Here is an 11,409-nt window from a genome sequence, read left to right as displayed (position 1 = left end):
AGGTGTAGGATAGTCAATCCAGTATAGATCTATACACAAACTCATACGCTCACCAATTAAGGAGATTCTGATACAAAAACAGTCATGGCAGGTAGTGCAATGCCCTCTTTAATGGCTCACATAACTTTGTTTATGTATATATAACGTATATGTAATGTATATGTGTGCTAGCTGTATTGTGCATTCTTTCTCTAACTAGCCTGTATGATTGTTTCTCAACATAATGTCTGTTGTTCGTTTCTCCTCACTCTATTTCATGTTTGATTCTCATCATAGTATGTATTGACTCATGTATGAACTGACTCATTGTATGTTTCATTGTTCTAGTAGTAGTATCTTCCTAAACTACCCCTATGGCAGCTTACTAGTAAAGTATGAACATGTCTGTATGCCCTTGCTACCCAAAGGACTAGATTTGGATGAAAGAAATAACCTTTTATATCTATATACATATACATAATATATAACTAGGATTCAAACGACCTTCGGACAACTAACCTTGACACCCTAAGACCACATCAAACAAGAACAGGAAACAGGGTAGACTAGCAGTCCTAAGTCCTTTCAATCCTACTTATATAACTATATTTATACAGATACATAGAATATAAGTTTAAAAGATTTTAAGTAAAAGTATTTGACCATTGAAGGAGTTTGTAAGACAATTTGAGGTAAAATAGTTTGATAAATAGTTTGCAAAGTAAGTAAACCATTTGCTTGGTAGTCATTAATCACATGTGATTGATATAATTGTTGGGTTTTTGAGCAATCTAACACTTCCTAAGTGGGCATGCAACCCTAATAAACCTTGGATCTATGTTTGTCTAAATACATGCAAAATAATAATTTTCCATGGTTTATAACCTATCTAACATGGCATGGGGAACATTTCAACATAAAAGAGTTAGAAGAGATTACATACCTTTTGGTGAGTTGGGTTCTTAGGAGTTTGAGGGCCAAGCACCAATAGTGTGAATGCCTCAAATGGAATCACAAACACCACAAACTCTTGGAAAACTTTGATGAGAGTATACACCTTGTATAAATCGGCCACACACATGCACACACACACTAGTTCACTAGTTTTCTCTTAGGCTCCATTTCATGCTCCATAAGCATGCTTATATAGTGTGCATGGTTAGGGTGAAACCCTAATAACCCATGTCTTTTCCTTTTCCAAGGATCCATGGGTTAAAAGCTCCATGGATCATCCATGGACTTCCACATAAGCCTAGCCCATTAACAAATGAGTATTAGCCCACACTATATAAAACAAATAGCCCATAATTTAATTAGTATTCCTTTTAATCTCTAAATTAATCCATAATTAATTTAAGACTAAAACTAATTAAATAACGTAACTTCATATTAATATATTATAACTCATAATATATTAATAAACATATGTGTATAACTCTCATAAAATTATCCATAATAGTTTGGATGAGATGCAACCCAAATGGACCATGCCGGTCGGGTCAAGTATATACCAAATAAGTTATGGACTTAGACACCTTATCCAATAGACTCCCACTTGGATAAGTCTAATAACTATATTTGCCTATAACTTCAGGAACCAACCAACAATCGTAGATCTCGAAAACTCCCTCGAACAATGAAGACTCTATAGAACTATGAAGCGCCATTTTAGATAAGTGATCACATAATCCTCTGTTCTCATGATATCAGCCGGACAAACACATGGAACTATGTCTTGCTTATTGTCTAGCAGTTGTTTCTCGATTTTCCGATTTTTTTGACGAAGAACTTCACTGAACACATCGGTTTAGTTCTGACCAGGCCTGGTTCATGGGTCAACACAAAATCATCGAGGGGCCCGGATATTGTTTCTATTTCTAGAAGGAACAGATAAACTTCGACTGATATGCTTGTTCTACTACTTATTGAATTGTACACAAAGGCACGTTTTATAACATCAAGTTACTGATGCGTTTACGTGCAATCAATGCACAACCAACTCATAGGTAACAACTCATATCTCTAGGTTTAAAGATTTATATGATGTTATCGTCTCACGATCACTCGAGATAAATTCCATGAAGTGATACAAGTGAGCGTGGGTTTATACCAATACTCATAACTTATGAGTACTCATGAATGTTGCAGCAACCATTGCCATGTCTAAACACCTTTAAGGCATCTACAAACCCAATTCATGACAATCTTGATTCATACCTACTTCCGACGTATGATCGATTGTTGAGGTTTGAATAAATTAATTATTCTGGAAGTCAAAACATGCAAAACTGAAACAATAGTAAATAATTGACAATGATAGTAACACTTTACTCATAAATAAATCACAAATTTTATTCATCATCAAACGTCGATTACATTTTACAAGTTTCAGGAAAACTATCTAATCTGTAAAACTAATATCGTCCCTCAGCCCGATGCGTCTCGCATGCTGAAAATGCTTAACCCTTGTCAGTCCCTTCGTAAGGGGATCTGCAGGATTCTCATCCGACGATATCCTCCTTGTCACAAGGAGTCCTTCTTCAATCTTGTGTCTTATGAAGTGATATTTTCTGTCAATGTGTCGGGATCTGCCATGATCTCTTGGTTCCTTGGCTAAGATAACCGCACCATTGTTGTCACAGAAAATCTCTATAGGTTCCTTAATAGCTGGTACAACTCCAAGGTCTCCGATGAAGTTCTTTAGCCATATCGCCTCCTTCGCTGCTTCACTCGCTGCTATATACTCTGATTCACAAGTCGAATCAGCCACCGTCTCCTGCTTGGAACTCTTCCAAGAAATTGCCCCTCCATTTAAGGTAAAGATCCAGCCCGACTGAGAGCGGAAATTATCCCTATCAGTCTGAAAACCAGCATCACTATACCCTAATATTCTCAAGTCATCACTGCCACCAAGGGTAAGGACCCAATCCTTAGTCCTCCGCAGGTACTTGAGAATGTTCTTTACCGCGGTCCAATGAGCGTTGCCAGGATTCCCCTGATACCTGCTGACCATGCTCAAAGCAAATGCCACATCAGGACGGGTACAAGTCATAGCATACATGATCGAGCCAACTGCGGAAGCATATGGTAATTGGCTCATCTCAGCTATCTCTGCCTCTGTACTCGGACTCTGAGTCTTACTCAGTTTGGTATTGCTTTGGATCGGTAAATCTCCTTTCTTGGAATTCTCCATGTTGAACCTTTTCAACACCTTATCCAAGTAGATACTCTGACTAAGTCCAATTAGTCTTCTACTCCTTTCTCTTAATATCCTTATCCCTAGGATATAGGTAGCCTCCCCTAGGTCCTTCATAGCAAAGCACTTCCCAAGCCAGGACTTAACCTCCTGCAAGGTTGGGATGTCATTTCCTATGAGTAGTATGTCATCCACATACAGTACCAAGAAGCTAACTATACTCCCACTAGCTCTGACATACACGCAAGACTCATCTTCGCTTCTCAAGAAGCCAAACTCTTTTACCTTCTCATCAAAACAAAGATTCCATCTACGAGATGCTTGTTTTAATCCATAAATGGATTTCTCAAGCTTGCATACTCTATTAGGGTACTCTGCATTGACAAAACCCTCTGGCTGATTCATGTACACATCCTCAGCCAACTTTCCATTAAGGAAAGCGGTTTTGACATCCATTTGCCATATTTCATAATCATGAAATGCTGCAATGGCTAACATAACCCTAATAGACTTAATCTTGGCCACCGGCGAGAAGGTTTCATCATAATCAACACCTTGAGTTTGAGTAAAACCCTTCGCAACCAGTCGAGCCTTATAAGTATGCACTTTTCCTTCCATGTCTGTCTTCTTTTTGAAGATCCATTTGCACCCGACTATTTTACGGCCTGGTACATTGTCAACCAAGTTCCAAACTTGATTGTCATACATGGACTGTATCTCGCTGTCCATAGCCTCCTTCCATTTAGCAGACTTCGGGCCTGCCATGGCTTCCTTAACACTGCTAGGTTCATCCAAATTTACTAGTGTACTATCACTAATAAACGTATCACCTTCCGTAGTAATATGAAAAACATAATAAAACGAAGGTGTGTTCCTATCCCGTGTGGAACGTCTCGGAGGTACAGACTCGTCAGTTGGATCAACAGGAGTTTCTTCCTCAGGTTGATTGCTAGTGTCTGAGGTTCCTTCACCAATTGATTCTTGAATTTCTTCAAGATCAATCTGCCTCCCACTGTCTCCTTGGCTTATAAATTCTTTCTCGTGAAAGATCCCTCTTCGTGCTACAAAGACCACATTCTCACTGGGTCTGTAGAAAAGGTAACCGAAGGATTTCTGTGGGTAGCCGATGAAAATACACCTTTCACTTCGGGGTTCAAGCTTATCATGAGTTTCACGCCTCACGAAGCCTTCGCAACCCCAAATTTTGATGTGGTCCAAATTGGGAACCTTCCCAGTCCACATCTCATGAGGTGTTTTGGTAACCTTCTTTGTAGGGACTAAATTAAGGATATGGGCGGCAGTCTCTAAGGCATACCCCCAAAAAGAGATTGGTAACGAAACTCGACTCATCATAGAGCGAACCATGTCCAACAAGGTACGATTACGCCTCTCAGCTACACCATTCAGCTGTGGTGTCCTGGGAGGAGTCAATTGTGAGACAATCCCACACTCCTTAAGGTAGTCAAGGAACTCGGTACTAAGATACTCACCACCTCGATCGGATCGAAGCATCTTAATGTTCCTGCCCAATTGATTTTCTACTTCCTGCTTGAATTCCTTAAACCTTTCAAAGGTTTCGGACTTGTGTTTGATTAAGTAGACATACCCATATCTACTAAAATCATCAATAAAAGTCACATAATACCGATTAGCGTCCCTTGTGGCGGTTTTGAATGGCCCACATACATCAGTATGTATTACGTCCAACAAACCTTCACCCCTCTCACAAGTTCCAGTGAAGGGTGATTTTGTTATTTTTCCAAGTAGACAAGATTCACAACTATCATCTGATTTGAGGTCAAATGATTCCAAGACTCCACTCTTTTGGAGTTGTCCTATGCGTTTCTTGTTTACATGTCCAAGACGACAATGCCACAATGATGCTTTATCTAGGCTAGTAGAAGAAGCAATATACAACACATTATTTCCTAAGTTGTCTACAATCGACACAGTTTCATATACGCCATCACAAGGTAATGCTTTAAAATAAAACACATTATTAAAGAAAGCATTAATACCACCACATTCATTATCAAACGAAAAGGTAAAACCTTGTTTGTACAAAGCATGAAAAGAAATAATATTCCTCGCCATTTCAGACGAGTACACACATTTATTCAAATCTAATTTTAACCCATTATTAAGCAACAAAGTATAAACTCCAATCTTGGAAACAGGTGAAGCCTTCCTATTCCCCATGATTAAGTTTATTTTCCCGTGCTCCACATCCTCACTTCTTCTTAGGCCCTGCAAATCAGAACATATGTGAATACCACATCCTGTATCAAGCACCCAAGAGTTAGAATATGTTGAGTAATTAGACAATATAGTGTAAATACCTGCATAGATGGGTTTCACTTTCCCATCCTTTAGATCCTGCAAGTACTTAGGGCAGTTTCGCTTCCAGTGTGCCTTTTCATGGCAATAAAAGCATTCAGCATCCTTGGGAATGGCAGAAGGAGTGACAGAACCGTTCTTAGTCTTTGATGAGGAGCCTTCAAGAGACTTTCCCTTGGTACCCTTCGAAGGGTGCTTCCTCTTTTTCCCTTTGCCTTGCCCAATAGCTAAAACAGGGGTAGAAGTTGGAGTAGGAGTAGTAGAGGTAACAACCGCTTTACCCTTAAGACCGGTTTCAGCGGTCTTCAAGAGTCCTTGAAGCTTGCTGACGGTAACTTCCTCCTTGTTCATATGATATGTCATTCGAAAATGATCATAACAAGAAGGCAAGGAGTGCAAAATGATGTCAATTGCTAACTCCTCGGGGATGTTAACATTCAGCTTCAGCAAACGGTCCACATACCTTTGCATCTTTTGCATGTGGCTCGTGACGGATTCACCGTCCTTCATGCGGGTAGTTATTATGGAGGAGATTATTTCATACCGCTCCTGACGAGCACTCTGATGGTACCTTTCCATCAGGTCTTGGTGCATCTCAAAAGGGTAGAAATCTTCATACGACTTTTGGAGCTCGGCTGTCATCGTGGCCATCATGATACATGCCACCTTAGTAGCATCTCTCTCATGAGTCCTGAATTCAGCGATCTCCTCAGGAGTAGCAGTAGACTCATCAAGTTCTTTTAACTCCTTATCGAGGACATATTCCTTGTCCTCGTAACGAGTAACCATCCTGATGTTCCTAATCCAATCCATGAAGTTGGAACCATCAAAGATGACCCTCCCACAAAGATTCATGAGAGAGAAAGAACCAGTTGGGTTAGAGCCTGAAGCATTAGTGTTGGAAGACATCTGAAAGAAGAAAGTAAGTTTAGATTAGATATTTAGGATCCTTAATAAGACACCCAAATGTAATATTAAGGCTAGGATCCAATCACAATATATTACACTTAGAAGAGGGATGCCGTAATCTAAGTAATAATATATTTGAAAGGTAGGTGAATGACGATTCACCAATTTCCACCATGAAAACGAAATGATTTATTAGGTTTAATTGGATTTGAAATTCCTAGATTCTTTTGAGATTCATTGAACTTTTCAATGGCATGTTTCAATCTCGATTGTGCCCTTCAAGTTTTGTGACTGGGATGCCGAGGATCACAAAACAAGGTGTGAATAACAATGCTAATTCACTTGGTACTCCTAATATTATCACCTAATCAATGTGCCGGTTAACCACACACGCTCCATTGATCTATGACAAACATTAAGTTACCCTTCGTGATCCTTACTAGTCCTAGTTAGTGTGCCGGTTAACCACACACGCTCCACCAACGACTTGGTAAGGTACAAAGTGTGAATTCCATGGATTAGCACCATGTTCACATTTTCCTAAAATAACTAAGATTGGGAATTAAAAGAATTTAGTTACTTTATAATATTCATTATACTTTTAATGAGGATTTAAAGTCATTGTTCTACCCGTTCAGCTAACGACCCTCCACCGATCAAGCAAGCGGTGGGTGAGAGTATACACCCATTAAGTCGCCATTTTATAGGCAACAACCTTATACCCGCCTTATAGACCGGCTTCGTGAATGAGGCCTACTAACGGTAAAACGACTTATTCTTATACATATATATAATAATTAACCATAAATGTTATAAATAGTATAAGGGTTGAATTTTAACTTTTAAAACTCTAAGGTTTGGAATTAAAGTTTATTAAAGTGTGTGAAACTTTAAAAATTCCAAAACTTGAGGGCAAGTTTTGTAACTTTGCAAAACTCTTCATTTCATAACTTATGAATTAAAGGTTCATAAAAATGAAGACTCTTCATTTTCATGTAACTTATGTGTTTTAAGTGTGTGTTAAATAAAAGTGACCTTTGGTAATCCATAACTTGAGGACAAATTATGGACTCCATTAAAACACATAAATGATAAAGAATTAATCCTAAATAATTCAGCAAATAATTCCTATCATTTTCTAAATTCATAAGAACATGAACATGATCATCAAAAATTCAAGAATTATATGAACACATAAAATCATGGATTTTTGATATATGCTATTGTAAATGGATTAGAACAACCATTACACCAACTAAAATAAGTTTTATAACACCAAAGCAGTTTAGGGTAATGTTTCTAGTCCATTTCCAGCAGCAAAAGTCGAGAATCTGCACTCTTTCGATCCTACTCGTCGAGTGCATGAACTGACTCGTCGAGTAGGTTGAAGTTTGCCTTGGACTCGTCGAGTCACCCCAATGGACTCGGCGAGTCCACCATGCAGACAGCAACGATTTCGACTTTTTTCACTATTTTGCATCAAGTATCAAACAAGCAAGCCTAGGCTCTGATACCACTGTTGGGTTTTTGAGCAATCTAACACTTCCTAAGTGTGCATGCAACCCTAATAAACCTTGGATCTATGTTTGTCTAAATACATGCAAAATAATAATTTTCCAAGGTTTATAACCTATCTAACATGGCATGGGGAACATTTCAACATAAAAGAGTTAGAAGAGATTACATACCTTTTGGTGAGTTGGGTTCTTAGGAGTTTGAGGGCCAAGCACCAATAGTGTGAATGCCTCAAATGGAATCACAAACACCACAAACTCTTGGAAAACTTTGATGAGAGTATACACCTTGTATAAATCGGCCACACACATGCACACACACACTAGTTCACTAGTTTTCTCTTTGGCTCCATTTCATGCTCCATAAGCATGCTTATATAGTGTGCATGGTTAGGGTGAAACCCTAATAACCCATGTCTTTTCCTTTTCCAAGGATCCATGGGTTAAAAGCTCCATGGATCATCCATGGACTTCCACATAAGCCTAGCCCATTAACAAATGACTATTAGCCCACACTATATAAAACAAATAGCCCATAATTTAATTAGTATTCCTTTTAATCTCTAAATTAATCCATAATTAATTTAAGACTAAAACTAATTAAATAACGTAACTTCATATTAATATATTATAACTCATAATATATTAATAAACATATGTGTATAACTCTCATAAAATTATCCATAATAGTTTGGATGAGATGCAACCCAAATGGACCATGCCGGTCGGGTCAAGTATATACCAAATAAGTTATGGACTTAGACACCTTATCCAACAATAATAACTATAATTGTTCAACTTGTATTCCCCCCATAAAAGCATTTAAAAACATTTCAAAGGTTATTTTAGGGGTATGAACTCACCTGTAGTGAGTGGTTCTGATCACAACGTTGGATCTGTTGCTAAGTATCAAATGGTGACTTGAGTAAACACGCGAATCCTATTTAGCATATATTGGCACATATATGAATATAATTAGTGTTATGAACAACGAATTAACGAATTGGGACCACCTTAGGGACTAGTAAAAACTTCTTATGAAGTGTTACAACCATAAATGATTGTACGAAGGGTTAAAAGGCTATACAAGAGAGTGTATGGTCAAAATACACACTATATGTGTGTGTGCGGCCATGTGTGCTGCAAGCACATGTGTGCGGCCAGGTGTGCAGCCTGGTGTGCTGCCAGAAGTGTGTGCTGCCAGAAAACATGGTGTTCTTGGTGTTCTTGGTGAAAGATGTTACCTTTCCGGATGATACTTGAGAGGATTTTCGAGTCCTAGCTTTGCAAGAGTGTAATAAATGATCAAAATGACCAAGGATAGTGCTTATAGGAGGGTGTGTGTGGTTGGCCTGTATGCGGCTGGCTGGCCGCACACACTAGTTTTTGGTGTGTTTGGCTCGTTTTACCAATGCTACAACCAAACTAACCCATCCTCCGACACATATCTCAATTATACTAAGCTTTAAGCACTCTTTTAGACCCAAAACTTCATTATAAAATAGCAAAACGAAGCTAACTTTGATATAAAAGATGAATGTAAGCTAGAAATTTTGGGTTGTCACATTTACAAATATAAATGTTTTTATTTTAGCAATTATATAGTCTCATAAAAATGTGCCATAAAAAAAAACAAAAGTGTTACAGTTGCATAAAAAAATATCACTAAAACCCAAGAGGACTGTAGCGACACAACAGAAAAGTGTCACTAAATGCCTTTAGTTTATTTTTAATTTTTTTGTACCACTTATTCAGGGTGTCTTTAGTGGCACTTTTTTGGTTTTTAATGAAACTTTTTCTATGCCGTTAAATCAAATGTCATTTAGTTTGTCGTGGATGATCAACCACTGAGATATAATTTTTTCCTAGTAAATCTAAGAATAATTGTAATGAGGAATATTTCTGCTTGCCAGAAATTGCTTATTCATAACAAGATACAAGGACTGATGCACAACTGATAGAATACAAGATAGATGATTCCATATATAAAACCAAAGCAAGTATATATAGAATTATGTGGCCTTGATGGTAAAGATGGTCTGAATGATGGTAAGAGCAAACAAGATGATTCCAGCAAGTAAAGTTATGATATTCCATGGACTATTGAAATAAGTACGCCTCGACCATGCAACATTTTTTGGCCAGTAACCATTGCAGTGGCTATCCCATATTTTCCACAGTTGGCTGTAAAAGAAATGTACCGGGGTAACTTCTTTGCATATACTATTCAACATACTAGCTGCCTCATCATCTTAACCGAAATTCTTGAGAAGGACTTTGGATCTTACCAACATGGCAACACCTCTTTGAGTATTGACTAGCATATCCATGGCTATGAGATACGATGTAACGAAATTATAACTAAGAGACGACTGCTCATATGCCACGAGGTTCCTTAAAAGCAACTCGGAGTAATCATGAAGTTGTAATACAGGAATTCTGAAAGTAGGCTTACCCCAAAACCAAAAAAGCCACGGAAACCTACTAAATTTCACTTCCATGGCCATCGACCATTTTGCATAACATGCCCTGATTCTGTCTATTAAATCATTTACCTTACACACACATGCTTGCAATGTCTCTTCTGTTGGGGTATCTAAACGATGCAATAAATCATGCACACAAGAAGCTTTATATCTTTCAAATTCTTGCAGTTTTTTATCTTCTATGTGAAGAGGACCAATACAGACAGCTCTAGGGTTGAAAGAACTTGGGTTGAGTTCACGAAACACCCAAGGCACCATGTAAATAGATGGTGGAAGTTGGTAGCAATGATTCTTTTCATTTTCTACACAATCAAGAATACTTTGGACAGTGCTTTGAATGATATCTACATCTCCAAGCTCCACTTCCACATATTCCATTCAAAATGTTAGTTGAATTCAACTGAAATAATTATTAAAGCCAAAAACCGAAGAGAATATGTTACTAAGGAAATGTTCAAGAATTACTTGGCAGACGAATGAAATGTATAAGTACTGCATTCACTTTAAATTCTATGGTGGGTATATAAAGACGAATAACAGATAAGGTTTCTCCTAATTGATACACGCTAGAGAAAAAAAGTTATATTGAGTAATTGACAACCATTGTCCTCAAGTTGCACCTAAATTGCCATTTGATTTGGTGTGCCATGATAACTAAGAGGCCCCATTATGTGTAAAAACTTTAAACAAGAATTCTTTACCAACATCATCAACCCTTGTATCATTCGAAGCTTAAGAGTCAAAAGATTTTCATCAACTTACATAAGAACCTCATTACAACCTACACTACTCTCACAATGAATCACACAACCTAATCTATTAAAGATCTGAGAAAAAAACTTAAACAAGAACAAACAATATGTAGGAAACCCTAATTGGTTTTAACTGTGTGAACGAGAGAAGGAAACTCTGGAAAATATCTTAGAAGAATGAATATAGATTCAACTCTTCACTGCCATATACAGCCCGGTCAAAGATGACCAGAAGA

General features: G+C 37.9%; 1 pseudogene; it reads right to left on the bottom strand.

Moving 5' to 3' along the window:
- Positions 1–9,882: 9,882 nt before the first annotated feature.
- Positions 9,883–10,799, bottom strand: LOC145010155 (uncharacterized; annotated as a pseudogene).
- Positions 10,800–11,409: the final 610 nt, after the last annotated feature.

The sequence above is a fragment of the Lactuca saligna genome, chromosome 8, assembly GCF_052625555.1.
Source record: "Lactuca saligna cultivar CGN05327 chromosome 8, ASM5262555v1, whole genome shotgun sequence".
Taxonomy (NCBI): Eukaryota; Viridiplantae; Streptophyta; class Magnoliopsida; order Asterales; family Asteraceae; genus Lactuca; species Lactuca saligna.
Note: the sequence above shows the minus strand (reverse complement) of the source record. Positions and strands in the feature narration are given on the sequence as shown.